The 11,969-nt window shown below is 34.2% G+C and overlaps 1 long non-coding RNA gene across 1 annotated transcript; it reads right to left on the reverse strand.

Moving 5' to 3' along the window:
• Positions 1-1,761: 1,761 nt before the first annotated feature.
• On the reverse strand, positions 1,762-6,178 carry LOC128230451 (uncharacterized). Its single transcript, XR_008260221.1, has 7 exons — positions 6,040-6,178; positions 5,636-5,706; positions 5,156-5,244; positions 4,644-4,719; positions 3,414-3,490; positions 3,066-3,180; positions 1,762-1,862 (listed from the first exon to the last, which is right to left on the reverse strand). It is a non-coding gene; the product is annotated as an uncharacterized LOC128230451 (long non-coding RNA).
• Between the last annotated feature and the right edge of the window lie 5,791 nt (positions 6,179-11,969).

Genomic DNA, 11,969 nt, shown 5'->3' on the forward strand with positions numbered 1-11,969 from the left:
TCTAGATTATGAACATTATGAAGATTTGATTTTTTTTCATGAAGTATTGTGTGAAATAAAGCCTATAGTTCGTTTTTTTGAAATCTTGAGAACTCTCGTCAACTTCTAGATTTTCACAATTTTTCACAATTTTCGATGCATATTTTTTGTTGAGAGCATGAAATTACAATTCAGAGTTGCATTATTTTTGTACATATGGCTTATGATCGTGAGATCTCAATTGTTTGAAAATAAAAAAGAAGCTTTTTCATACAATCTCATGTTTGATTTTTTAAATTTCAACACAGCAGAATTTGTGAATTTGCTGTTCATGTTTTGCATTATTTTTGTACATCTGAGTATTTTTTTGAAAAATGAAAAATGCTGCAGATAAAATGTTGAAATGTTGAATGTTTGTGTGATATGTGTATTTCGAGCAATTTTTTGAAGTATAACGCCAGTGGCTGTTATCTTCAAACATTAAAAGGGAAACCTAATTTTCATCGTAACCCTATTATGTGGTCCTAACCTAGTTTTATTTGTTCACAAATTTGAAAATAAAGGCAACGCCAAAGGCAGTTACTCGACAAGGCACACTTAGGAAGAAGCATCCGATTGCCTATGTTTCCCCTCTCATTGTAAAGACTGTGTGGACTGTCGGACCACGGCGATACAAAGAGGTTGCCACTCCCTATTTTTCATTGCCTGTAGCGTGACATGGTGAACATGAGCGGTTCCTAGTATTGGCACTGTACACCACCTTACACCAATACTAAGCTGGTCTAACGACACCTCCATACTCATGCTAGCCTTTAAATTACTTTTGCCAAATCATTTTGCTGAACGAAAACATTGCCACATATCAATGTTCGGTCGTTCAAGAGGAATGTTTGTGATGAATGAAGTTTTGCACTTCGAAACCAAACTAAGAATGCAATGAGCCTAGTACATTTCACTTGTATTTCACAACGCATCTACATTCTAACATTTTTTTTAAAAATTGCTTGATCTTGCAATATTGATTTCAATTTTCATTCAAGCTGAACTTTAGACATTGACAAAACAACAGGCTTGCATCTTAAACCGCCGCATAAAGGACAGTGAGAAACGAATCTCGTCGACCCATGCTGGCACGAGCAAACAAATCATTTTGTCAACAGCATTTCACAAAAATGAAACATTTTAGAATACAGTGCAAATTTTGCTCTTGTGCACACTATCAAAATGTTTACCATTTTATGTTCCAACCAATATCGTAATCAATATGACAAGACCAAAGCTTAATAAATTTATGAATTACAAGCAGCATTACTGCTAAAATTTTGTTCAATCACATTACTGCTAAAATTTTGTTCAATCACAAATGTTCCTCGGTTTCAGCCGTGACCAAGTCTGGCTGTTTCTCATAAAAAAATATAGTGAAAAACCGTTTGACTGTGGTTTCATTGAAAAAAATCGACAGACCAAAATGTAACCAATTTTATGAAAAAAATGTGTTATCTTTCGTGAACAATACTTTGGATGGCCAAAAAAAATAACAACAGTACTCACAATAGCAAACAAGACCCGCGTTACTGGGGTAAGCAAGACAGCACAAACATTAAAAGCAAACAGATAAATCAGTATTTCTCCATTTAAATTTCATTTTCGAAATGATTTACTGTATGATAAATTTTCAATGTTCATGTAAAACACGAAATACAAGTGTTGGAGAATTACTGATAAACAAAAAGCAACGGTACAAAGCACATATAATACAAACAATATTTTAAAACGAACAAGTGTGGATAGGTATCTTTTTTCAAATAAACAATGACATTTCAAATAGATCGACGAATTCTGTCTGCTGTCTTCTGTCGGATCCCCTGTGTATGGCATCTCATCTGAAAAAAAGAAATGAAACGTGTAAAAGACGAAACATTCTTACATACAATAGCACATTAATGTTTACTCTGGTAAATTTTGGTTTCATTTATAACATTGGATTTTTACAGAAATGATAAATGCTTAATTTCAAAACATATTAACCATTCTCTCAGTTTTGATTTACAAATGACAGAGCAGTACACTAACAACGTGCTTAAAATTATGATTTTTTTGACAACTTTTCATTTTTTTCAAAATTTTTGACTTTGGATTTTCACCATAGCGCATTCGTTTTTTAGCTATATACTTACCAAAGCGCATTTGCGTTTAAGCGATGTAGTTTTTTCACGCTGAGTACCCCCCTTATGAAACTTTTTTTTACATTGAATTTAGAACGATTTATTTGAATCTCAAAATTAAGCACACAAAGTGACGATGTACAAATATTTTGGGATGACGAGATTTTGGCTCGCTCGCCCGACCAAACTAAAAGACTTATAGATATACTTTAAGTCTTTCAGTTGGGCTGGGCGAGGTAACCAAAATGCTCGTCACCCTAAATTATTTGTACATCGTCACCTGGTTTGCTTAAATTTGTGAGTCGATTTGTCATAAAAAGAGTAAAATGTATGATAAGATGCTTAGCATCTTCAAATAATTTGACATTCATCTTTTGGTTTGACAAATAATAAAGTGAAATGTATGATAAACTGCTTAGCATCTGTAAATAATTTGACGTTCATCTTTTGGTTTGACAAATAATAGAGTGAAATGTTTGATAAATGCTCAGTGTCATGAATCGATTTGACACTTAGCATTTGGTTTGACAACTGAAAGAATTATTTATTTGCGATTGTGTACTAGAAGAATTTGCATTGTATGACTATTTCTAAATGTCATGAACAAATAATGTCATATGGTTTGACAAAAAAGTAGATTGAAATACCATTCATTTGTGATGTTTTACACTTGTGAAATGCAGATCGAATGCATTATTTTTGTGCATATTTAATATGTAACGCATACTTATTATCATTACAAAACTTGAAAACTACAGCAATTAATGATCTGTACAATGGAGAGACTTAATCGCAAAATTAAGAGAATTGCCATTCTTGAGGCTAGACTTGCTGTACTCAAAACAGAGTTACAGTCAGAACTGGAGCAGCTGAACAACTCCAATGACATGACAATGAACTATGGTTCAAAAACATTATCACCTGTACAAACTGAGGTTGAAGACTGGGGTGACTGCGTAAGGACTTCAGAAATCATCAGCGAGGAGGACTGGGAATCTGAAGCAAACAGGCAGCCCTTCACTCTTGGTGGGACATTCTGCAAAACGAGAAAATCTACAAACTGGGAAAACAGATGCCCTGTTTGTTTCTCAAAAAACTGTGGACATAAAGTGAACAGATGTTTGTTCAGAGAAGCCGCAACTCAGTGATTTAATATTCTACATTATTGTTGTATGTACCATATAATACTGGATGAACAAGTTCAAAAACTGTTTATCATATACTACTGGATAAACAAGTTAAAAAATAAATAAGCACTTTGTATTTTACCTCGTGTTGTTTTACTTCAATGTCCCGAAACCATTTAAACGAACAACCTCCACTGAGGTCAGACCAGCCATACAGAGCTGAAAAAACAAAACATTTCTGTTGAAAAATGAAAACATCAATGAGTAAAATAAGAACAATACTTGTTCAATTTGTTTGCCACCAAAAACATGAATCTTAAATGATCTTGTTTTCCCTGCCAGATGATATACAATAAAACTTAACAATATAAGCTTTAACTCACTAATTTTCATTTACTAAATATGAACACTGGCTAATTAACTTCTATTAAGTCTTCGACCACCAAAGAATATTTGCAGTGAGTTGTAAATGCTTAGTCTCAAAACATATTAACCATTCTCTCAGTTTTGATTTACAAATGACAGAGCAGTACACTAACAACGTGCTTAAAATTATGATTTTTTTGACAACTTTTCATTTTTTTCAAAATTTTTGACTTTGGATTTTCACCATAGCGCATTCGTTTTTTAGCTATATACCTACCAAAGCGCATTTGCGTTTAAGCGATGTAGTTTTTTCACGCTGAGTACCCCCCTTATGAAACTTTTTTTTACATTGAATTTAGAACGATTTATTTGAATCTCAAAATTAAGCACACAAAGTGACGATGTACAAATATTTTGGGATGACGAGATTTTGGCTCGCTCGCCCGACCAAACTAAAAGACTTATAGATATACTTTAAGTCTTTCAGTTGGGCTGGGCGAGGTAACCAAAAAGCTCGTCACCCTAAATTATTTGTACATCGTCACCTGGTTTGCTTAAATTTGTGAGTCGATTTGTCATAAAAAGAGTAAAATGTATGATAAGATGCTTAGCATCTTCAAATAATTTGACATTCATCTTTTGGTTTGACAAATAATAAAGTGAAATGTATGATAAACTGCTAAGCATGTGTAAATAATTTGACATTCATCTTTCGGTTTGACAAATAATATAGTGAAATGTATGACACATGCTAAATATCATGAATCGATTTGACACTTAGCATTTGGTTTGACAACTGAATGAGTGAAATGTATGACAAATGCTAAATGTCACGAATCTGACACATAGCTGTAATTTTGCTACCATAATGTGAAATAAGTTAAAAGAGCAAAATCAAATCATGTTGGTTCAGTGTTTCAGTATTTAAAGTACCAAGATGAGTTAACTTTACTGTTCATTGTAAATTTGAGATTTGTTTCTGATGAAATTTGGTGAAATTACTTACTTGTTATTGACAAAGCAGAACACACTGCATATTGGGTGAGCTTCAGGTTATATAGGCTAGGTTTCTCCTCACAACTCTGAAACAAAACATTTTATCAACAAAACTGCACATATTGCTTGTTAGTTTTTTACATTTTTCCTTCCATTAAAAGCATGGCTAAGTGCACATTTCATCCACATCAACAATGTTGAAATAATCCTGAAAACAATACACTTCCTACATACAAACAGAAACAGAAAAACTGTTCACATGCAGAAGGTATTATGTTCCCAACATTTCTTATCATTCACAACAGGAACAAAATTATGCATTTATGGCATTGGTAGACATCAAACACAAACTGAAAATTTATCTAATAGCAGTTCAATGTAATAAATCAAACACAGTGTCTGTTATTAGATAAATTATCAGTCTATAAAAATTATTCCAAGCATATTTCCAAACAGACTAAGCACTGAGATTATGATATGACAGTTCAATTCATGGAATTAATTTTCAGTGATTTTACTTACTTGTAAATGTACTTTCTTGGGTACTACCTTCAACCATTTTGATCACCAGCTTTCTGACACACAGGACGACTGCATCTGAACTGCCGTCTCTGGTTTAAAAAAAATAATTTTCAACATATTTTTCAAACAAAGAAATAGAAGAAGATATTTATCAATCTTGCATGATTTGCCATTTCGTATTTCTGCCAGTTTGGTCCCTAAACAAAGTTGAAATCACTTAAAATGTGACATAAACAAGACAAGAGATATGAATTAACACTGCTTACTTTGTTTTTCAACATATCTAGCCGAGAATTAAAGTTTCTAAAATCGGCTTCGAGAATGTTCGAAACATTCTAAAACGAGCTGGGAGCAATTTCTTTTGACATAAGTTTTTACGTAATTCAATGCACACATCGACAAAACTTGTTGGTAATATGATACATCATATATTTAGACACAATTTCTCATAAAACTTTTAAACATTCATGTCATACTTACCGCAGGAAAGCTGGAAATACGACCTTCACAATTTATTTTTCAAGATGGCCGACCAGCGCACAGCGAGAACTCTGCAATATGACGTCATACATATCACGTCATATCATTCCATGAATTGCATTATTTATTTATTTTTTAAACTTTTACGAAAATAAAGAAAATACACTCATTAAAAATAATTTAAAATTATCTTAATCATGTATTATGTATCGTTTTATGAAATTAAACAATAGGAAAAAAAAAGTTTGTTCATTTTCAGAAAAACGAAATCGAAAGTAGAAATATTTTCTGAAATTGGAAATGTTTAAAACCTCGTAAAATCATTTATATCTCTTGTATATGCATAAACCCGGCTTGATTCAATCGCGAACACATTATAGAAACTATAACTACCAAGGTCGTACCTTCAAACACAGAAAATATCCCAAATTTTACACACAAAGAGTATTGTTTACATGGTTCAACCGTATCCAAGTGAATACGACAGACAACACTTTCCCTTATAATAATCAGCTCAGTATAGCTTGTACCGAAAATCGTAACATTATTCTATGATTGTTTTACTTTATTTCATGTTTTATTTTGCTTAAGTATCGTACTTTGTAGCATTTTACGATACATTCTGTGTATCTTTGAGGAGTTATGCATAGCGATTTGCACATATATATATGACCATATGACCATTACTCGTTTGATAACTATGTGCAAGCATAGTTGTTCTTGAAGCTTAAGTGATCCCAACTAGATTACTATAGATAAACACAATAAAACACGAACAGTTCATACATTTTATTTTGTTACTATTCATTGTCTGTTCATCACTCAATTTATTGTTAAAACTGTTTTGGCACAAATTGCCTCCCACGCCTGGCGAAGAACTGGCGAAGTGCTTCGTGATTCTCATTTCTCTCTAAGTCTCTGCTACTGAGCTTTTCAACAACTTTGTAAGTTTTGTCAACACTCGACGAGTCTTCTTGCACCAAACACACCAAACAGGGGTACAGTTCAGGGCACTGATGGCTTGGGGCTCTCTGTTCTGCTTTCTGTTCAGCCTCTCCGTTTTTGAAACAAATCAAACACGGATATAGTTTCGGACACGTGTGGATTTCAATTGCCATATTGATGTTCGCATTCAATTGCACACTGTCCATGTTTTTCTGTTTTGCATCAGACCTTCTGAGCAACTTCTTCAAACACGTTTTGATGATTTTCTTGATTCCCATAATTTGTATATATACTAGATCAGTAGGTTTTGACAAGTATGACATGAGAAGAAAAGATAAGTTTATATATGAACTATATTCGTTCCACTCATTGCATTATTTTAAGCCATGGACCATGCAATCTACAATGCTAGGTACAGTGCTTGCTACTATGTTACTATGCTTCTATTTTTCAATCGATATAAAACAAACAATCAAATTGCATTTCAACGCATTTATTCAAAGTTAAAACATCAAAACAATTGTTTGAACCTTTTCATTCGGAAAGCACTTAATGAAGTATCATCATGTTTGAGCGGATTGAAAACTAATGTCAATTCTTGTTTTCGCTCACAAAAATACTTGGTTCAATTTCGTCAATTTTTACTTCCTCGTCTACGGTCTCAATGTCTTCAAAATTATCACTATCATAACAGTAACCGTCACAAACGCAGCAATTTCTCATATAACAAACTGCCCCGTCTGGGTTGTCATCTTGCATGGATTCGATTTCGCTCGATTTTTGTTCTTCAGCATCTCGCAAATAATCTTCTGCCATCTCCATCATTTTTTCATATTCATTGATATCATCCATGGGTTGCTGAGAAGAAGATTCGCTTTTTTGCTCGTTTTCACTGGTGTTCTCACAAGGCGTTGTTTGCTGTGTCGATGCTTGACTGGACATAATTGTTTGAGAATGTGTATGACAAGTAACAAATTTTCAGCCCTTATAATAAGAATAAAATAATTCACTAGTAAATCGCATTCCATGATATAAATCGAAAATAAAACTGACATTGAACTCGCTCACAATAGAAATATGACGGACATAAGCAACCTTAATTTACAAATTACCGGCTTCGTAGCGAGACTATGTATGGGTGATAACAAGCACGAGTCTACGTTCAAAGAAATCGTCTCGATACTTGACAATATCGAAAAAACATTTCTGCAAAACAAACTGGAAACGACCGAGTATCGCAAGAAATGTGGCGCACTACAGCAAAAGGTGTTTAGGTTGATCAGAGATAACGATCGGTATAAGCAAACTCATGTGCACAACTCGAATACGGACGATAGTCAACTATTGCAGGACGAAGTTACACGCTTGACATTGAATCTGTCACAGCTGACTGCGGAAAACAATCAGCTTAAGCAAAATAACACGGCATTGGAAGACGAAGTTTTGCGCTTGAAATCTCAAACAGACAACCTGCAATCCTTAGACGAAGCTGCCTGTATGGAACTATTCAACGAAAACACTCAAGATTTTTCATGAATTACTTTACTTTGCCACTTACAAGTGAATATTACGAAGTTCAATAAAAAGCAATTTCAAAGCATTCGTTTTTTATGTTAATTTTTTGTTATCCTAAGTCTTAGAAACGCAAATCTCAGTACGTTTTGCTTAAACTGTTCTCTTGCGCTTTGCTTGATTCTGGCCAGATAATCTTTTCCTTCTGAGTTACCCAATCTTTTGTAGTAACGTTTAATGTTTCTTCTATTCATTTTTCGTGCCGGGTGGTTTATCCAACAAGCGGGACAAAAGCCGTTGTATTTATCAAAACAGCTTGGACACGCGGAATGTTCGAATGCACATTGTTTCATAACGAGCAAGCGATAGTCAATGTTACTGTAGCCACCGCACCAATGACAAGCTCTGAAACGTTTTCCGAGTCTCTTATCATACGAAATACATTTTGAGTTTTTTTTACCGTTGTTGTGAGCCATACTTTATTTAAAAGGTTCAAAAATATTTCACTAATATAGTGTCAAGTCAATTTCATTCAGTTTATGTAATTCAAATGTTTTGACAACAGTAACATGGCAAGTCTTAACCGTTGGTGACACAATAAACTATTGTCTATATTTGCTGCGTTTTACACATTTACGAAAACACAAGACAAAGAATATTTCATTTTTTCATGTTTATTTTACAATTGAATCGTTATCTACAAAAACTTGAAACATCATAACACACTAAATGTCTCCAAAGTCCTGATACTCAGAGTCCCCAGGTTCATTGTTATAAGTATGGTTTTATCGTTTCCCACATATAGCCTATGTGCTTCAACAGAAAATCGTCTAGAATCTCAGGTTCAGCATAATCGTTTGAACTGTGTCTCAGTGCTGTCCTCGCTTCTTCCGTCTCACAATACTTGATCTCTCTGTACATTTCAACGCATCTCCTGATCTGGTCTGCCTCATATTTTGACTCCTGAATATTGTATATTTGTTCAAGTATTTTCGCAACTTTATCATGATCCAAAGGGGAAGCCGTCGAAGAATTTTCAAGATCATCGCTAAAATTCCCATCCTCGATATCGTCATCATCTGAAAGGACAACAGCTGTAGCTTCATCTTTTCCTTCCCATGCCTTGAACCTCTTCCTTATCGGGCTAGCAGGTGGAGTAAGAACGTCTGCTTTTACTTTTACTGCGCTGAATTCTTTCTCATCCATGCTCACATCCATACAAGACTCTGCCGCATCTCGCAAATAGTCTTCTGCCATTGCTTGTAGTTTTTCGTCTTCAGTTGAGTAGTGCTGAGGAGATGATTTGCTTGACATGTTGTAGATTGTAGATTGTTTGTAACCAGTGCACAATTTGGAGACCTTATAATAGCAAAAAAATAATTCATCGATATTATTCATCGTCAAAACTTTCATATTGGTTTTATGTTCATTTATTTCAAATAGAAGCACATTGTAGCTTTTTGCATAAATATCAAACAAGATCCATACAGTCATTGTCCTTGTCAAACATACCAACTCTCATCGATTCGGTTTGCTGGGGGGAGGTATTGCTGTATTCTATTTTCTGTCTTTTTACAATGTTATCCATCTCACCATTTTCCACTTTTCTTTTCATTCCCGCATTGGAACTGGAATCGTTTAAATCCATCTGCGGTTTGAACATTTCATAATAATTCATGAACATTTCCTTATCCAACATATCAACACTCATCGATTCGGTTTGTTGCGGTAAGGTATTGCTGTTGTCTGATTTCTGTGTTTTTACGGTGTTAGCCAGCTCATCCATCTCACAGTTCATGGCATTGGAATCATTCAAATCCATCTTCTGTCTGTACAATTTACAGTCGTCGCACTGGCAGTTATCGATACAGTCATAATAATTCAATCTGAAAAGGATACAGTCATAATAATTCAATCTGAAAAACTTACAGTCGTCACACTGGCAGTTGTTTGTCATGATCTCTTTGCAGTTTGGTTTTGCCATGATCTCTTTGCAGTTTGGCTTTGCAGTATTTTGCAATGTTTTGCAGTCTTTTGCTTTTATACCAATTAGAGCTTTCTTTGCATTACAAAAAGGCGAACATCAACACGTCACTTTTGAACTTTTCCCTTGTGCTTTTCTTAATGGTGGCGAGGTAATCATGCCTCATCTCTCTCAATAACCAGTCGTTAGTTTCTATTTTACCCAATTTCTTGTAGTATCGTTTCCTTTCCTTAATGTGTGCTAACGCAACTGGATGGTTCAACCAACAAGCAGGACAAGAGCCATTGTATTTATCGAAACAGCTTGGACACGCGGAATGTTCGAACACACAGTTTTTCATAACGAGTAGGAGATAGTCAATGTTACTGTAACCACCACACCACTCACAACATCGAAAACGTTTTCCGAATCTCTTATCATACGAATAGTTTGACGTGTTTGACATGTTTGACATGTTTGACATGTTTGGATCTGTATCGGCTGTATCGGCTGTCATAATGTATGTTTGTGTGTTTGTATGTGTGCATGAGTTCTTTGTAGCCACCACAAATAATGGAATACAGAAAACGGGGGTGAAAATAAGGGGGGGGGGGGATTTTCAACAAGGGGGGGGGGCCTTTTCTATCAGCCTATTTCCCCAAGTCCATTCCATTTCCATTTTCATTTTTCAAACATCAAAACAAAACTTCACAGTTTGCTTTAGTTTAATATCACATTTATTATATATAAAAACAATTAAATTATTTTATATGAAAGACAATTCAATAATTAATTTATTTAAACAACAACAATATATACTGCAGTTATCTTCAAAATCATATTTTAAGTTAATAATCAGCTTGATTCAAACTGTTAATGATGAATAACAGCATTTTGTTAATACAATTGTGAAGAGAATAGCAATTTCATTAACTAATTAAGATATGCATGTATATTTCTTATTTCTAGGTTTTAAGTTAAAATGATATCAAGAAACATTTTTACAAGTCATCATAGCATACTAATGACATATCAGCTCTTATAATGACCATCAATGTGTACAAAATATACAAGAACTTGAAATTTAAAATAATCATTTAGCAAAATCATAGATAATAAATGAAAGCTATTTTAAAATTGACAATGACCAAACCCAGTACCAAAACATCATATCCCGATGAAATCATTTAAGGGGTAAGATATTTTCAAAGCTCATAAATATCAGACTTCCATCTTCCAGTACTGCTTTACTCAGCACAAATTCCATCTCCTTCCCCCATGAATATCAGAAACTTCCCATCTACTCTTAACAAATCCTTAACCGTAGCATGACTTCCATCTACTCGGCTCATGAATATCAGAATACTTTCCAGCTACACTAAACATCATTAACACCAGCATGATTTCCATCTATTTGGCTCATGATAATCAGAATGACTTCAATCTACTTTAAACAAATCTATTAAACCCCAACATGATTTCCACCAAAGGCTCATGAATATCAGAATTACTTCCATCTACTCTAAAGAAATTATTAACCCCAGCATGATTTCCATCTACTTGGCTTATGAATATCAGAATACTTTTCATCTACTCTTAAACCAATCATCAACCCCAGCACAATTTCCATGTTAGCTCATGAATATCAGAATTACTTCTATCTACTCGAAAGAAATTATTAACCCCAGCATGATTTCCATCTATTTGGCTCATGATAATCAGAATGACTTCAATCTACATCAAACAAACCATCATCACCAGCATGATTTCCATAGACATAGCTCATGGATATCAGAACGACTACCATCAACTCTAAACAATTCTTTTAACCCCAGCATGATTTCCATCTAAATGGCTCATTATCAGAATTACTTCCATCTACTCGAAAGAAATTATTAACCCCAGGATGATTTC

This window comes from Mya arenaria, chromosome 4 (genome assembly GCF_026914265.1).
Source record: "Mya arenaria isolate MELC-2E11 chromosome 4, ASM2691426v1".
Classification (NCBI taxonomy): domain Eukaryota; kingdom Metazoa; phylum Mollusca; class Bivalvia; order Myida; family Myidae; genus Mya; species Mya arenaria.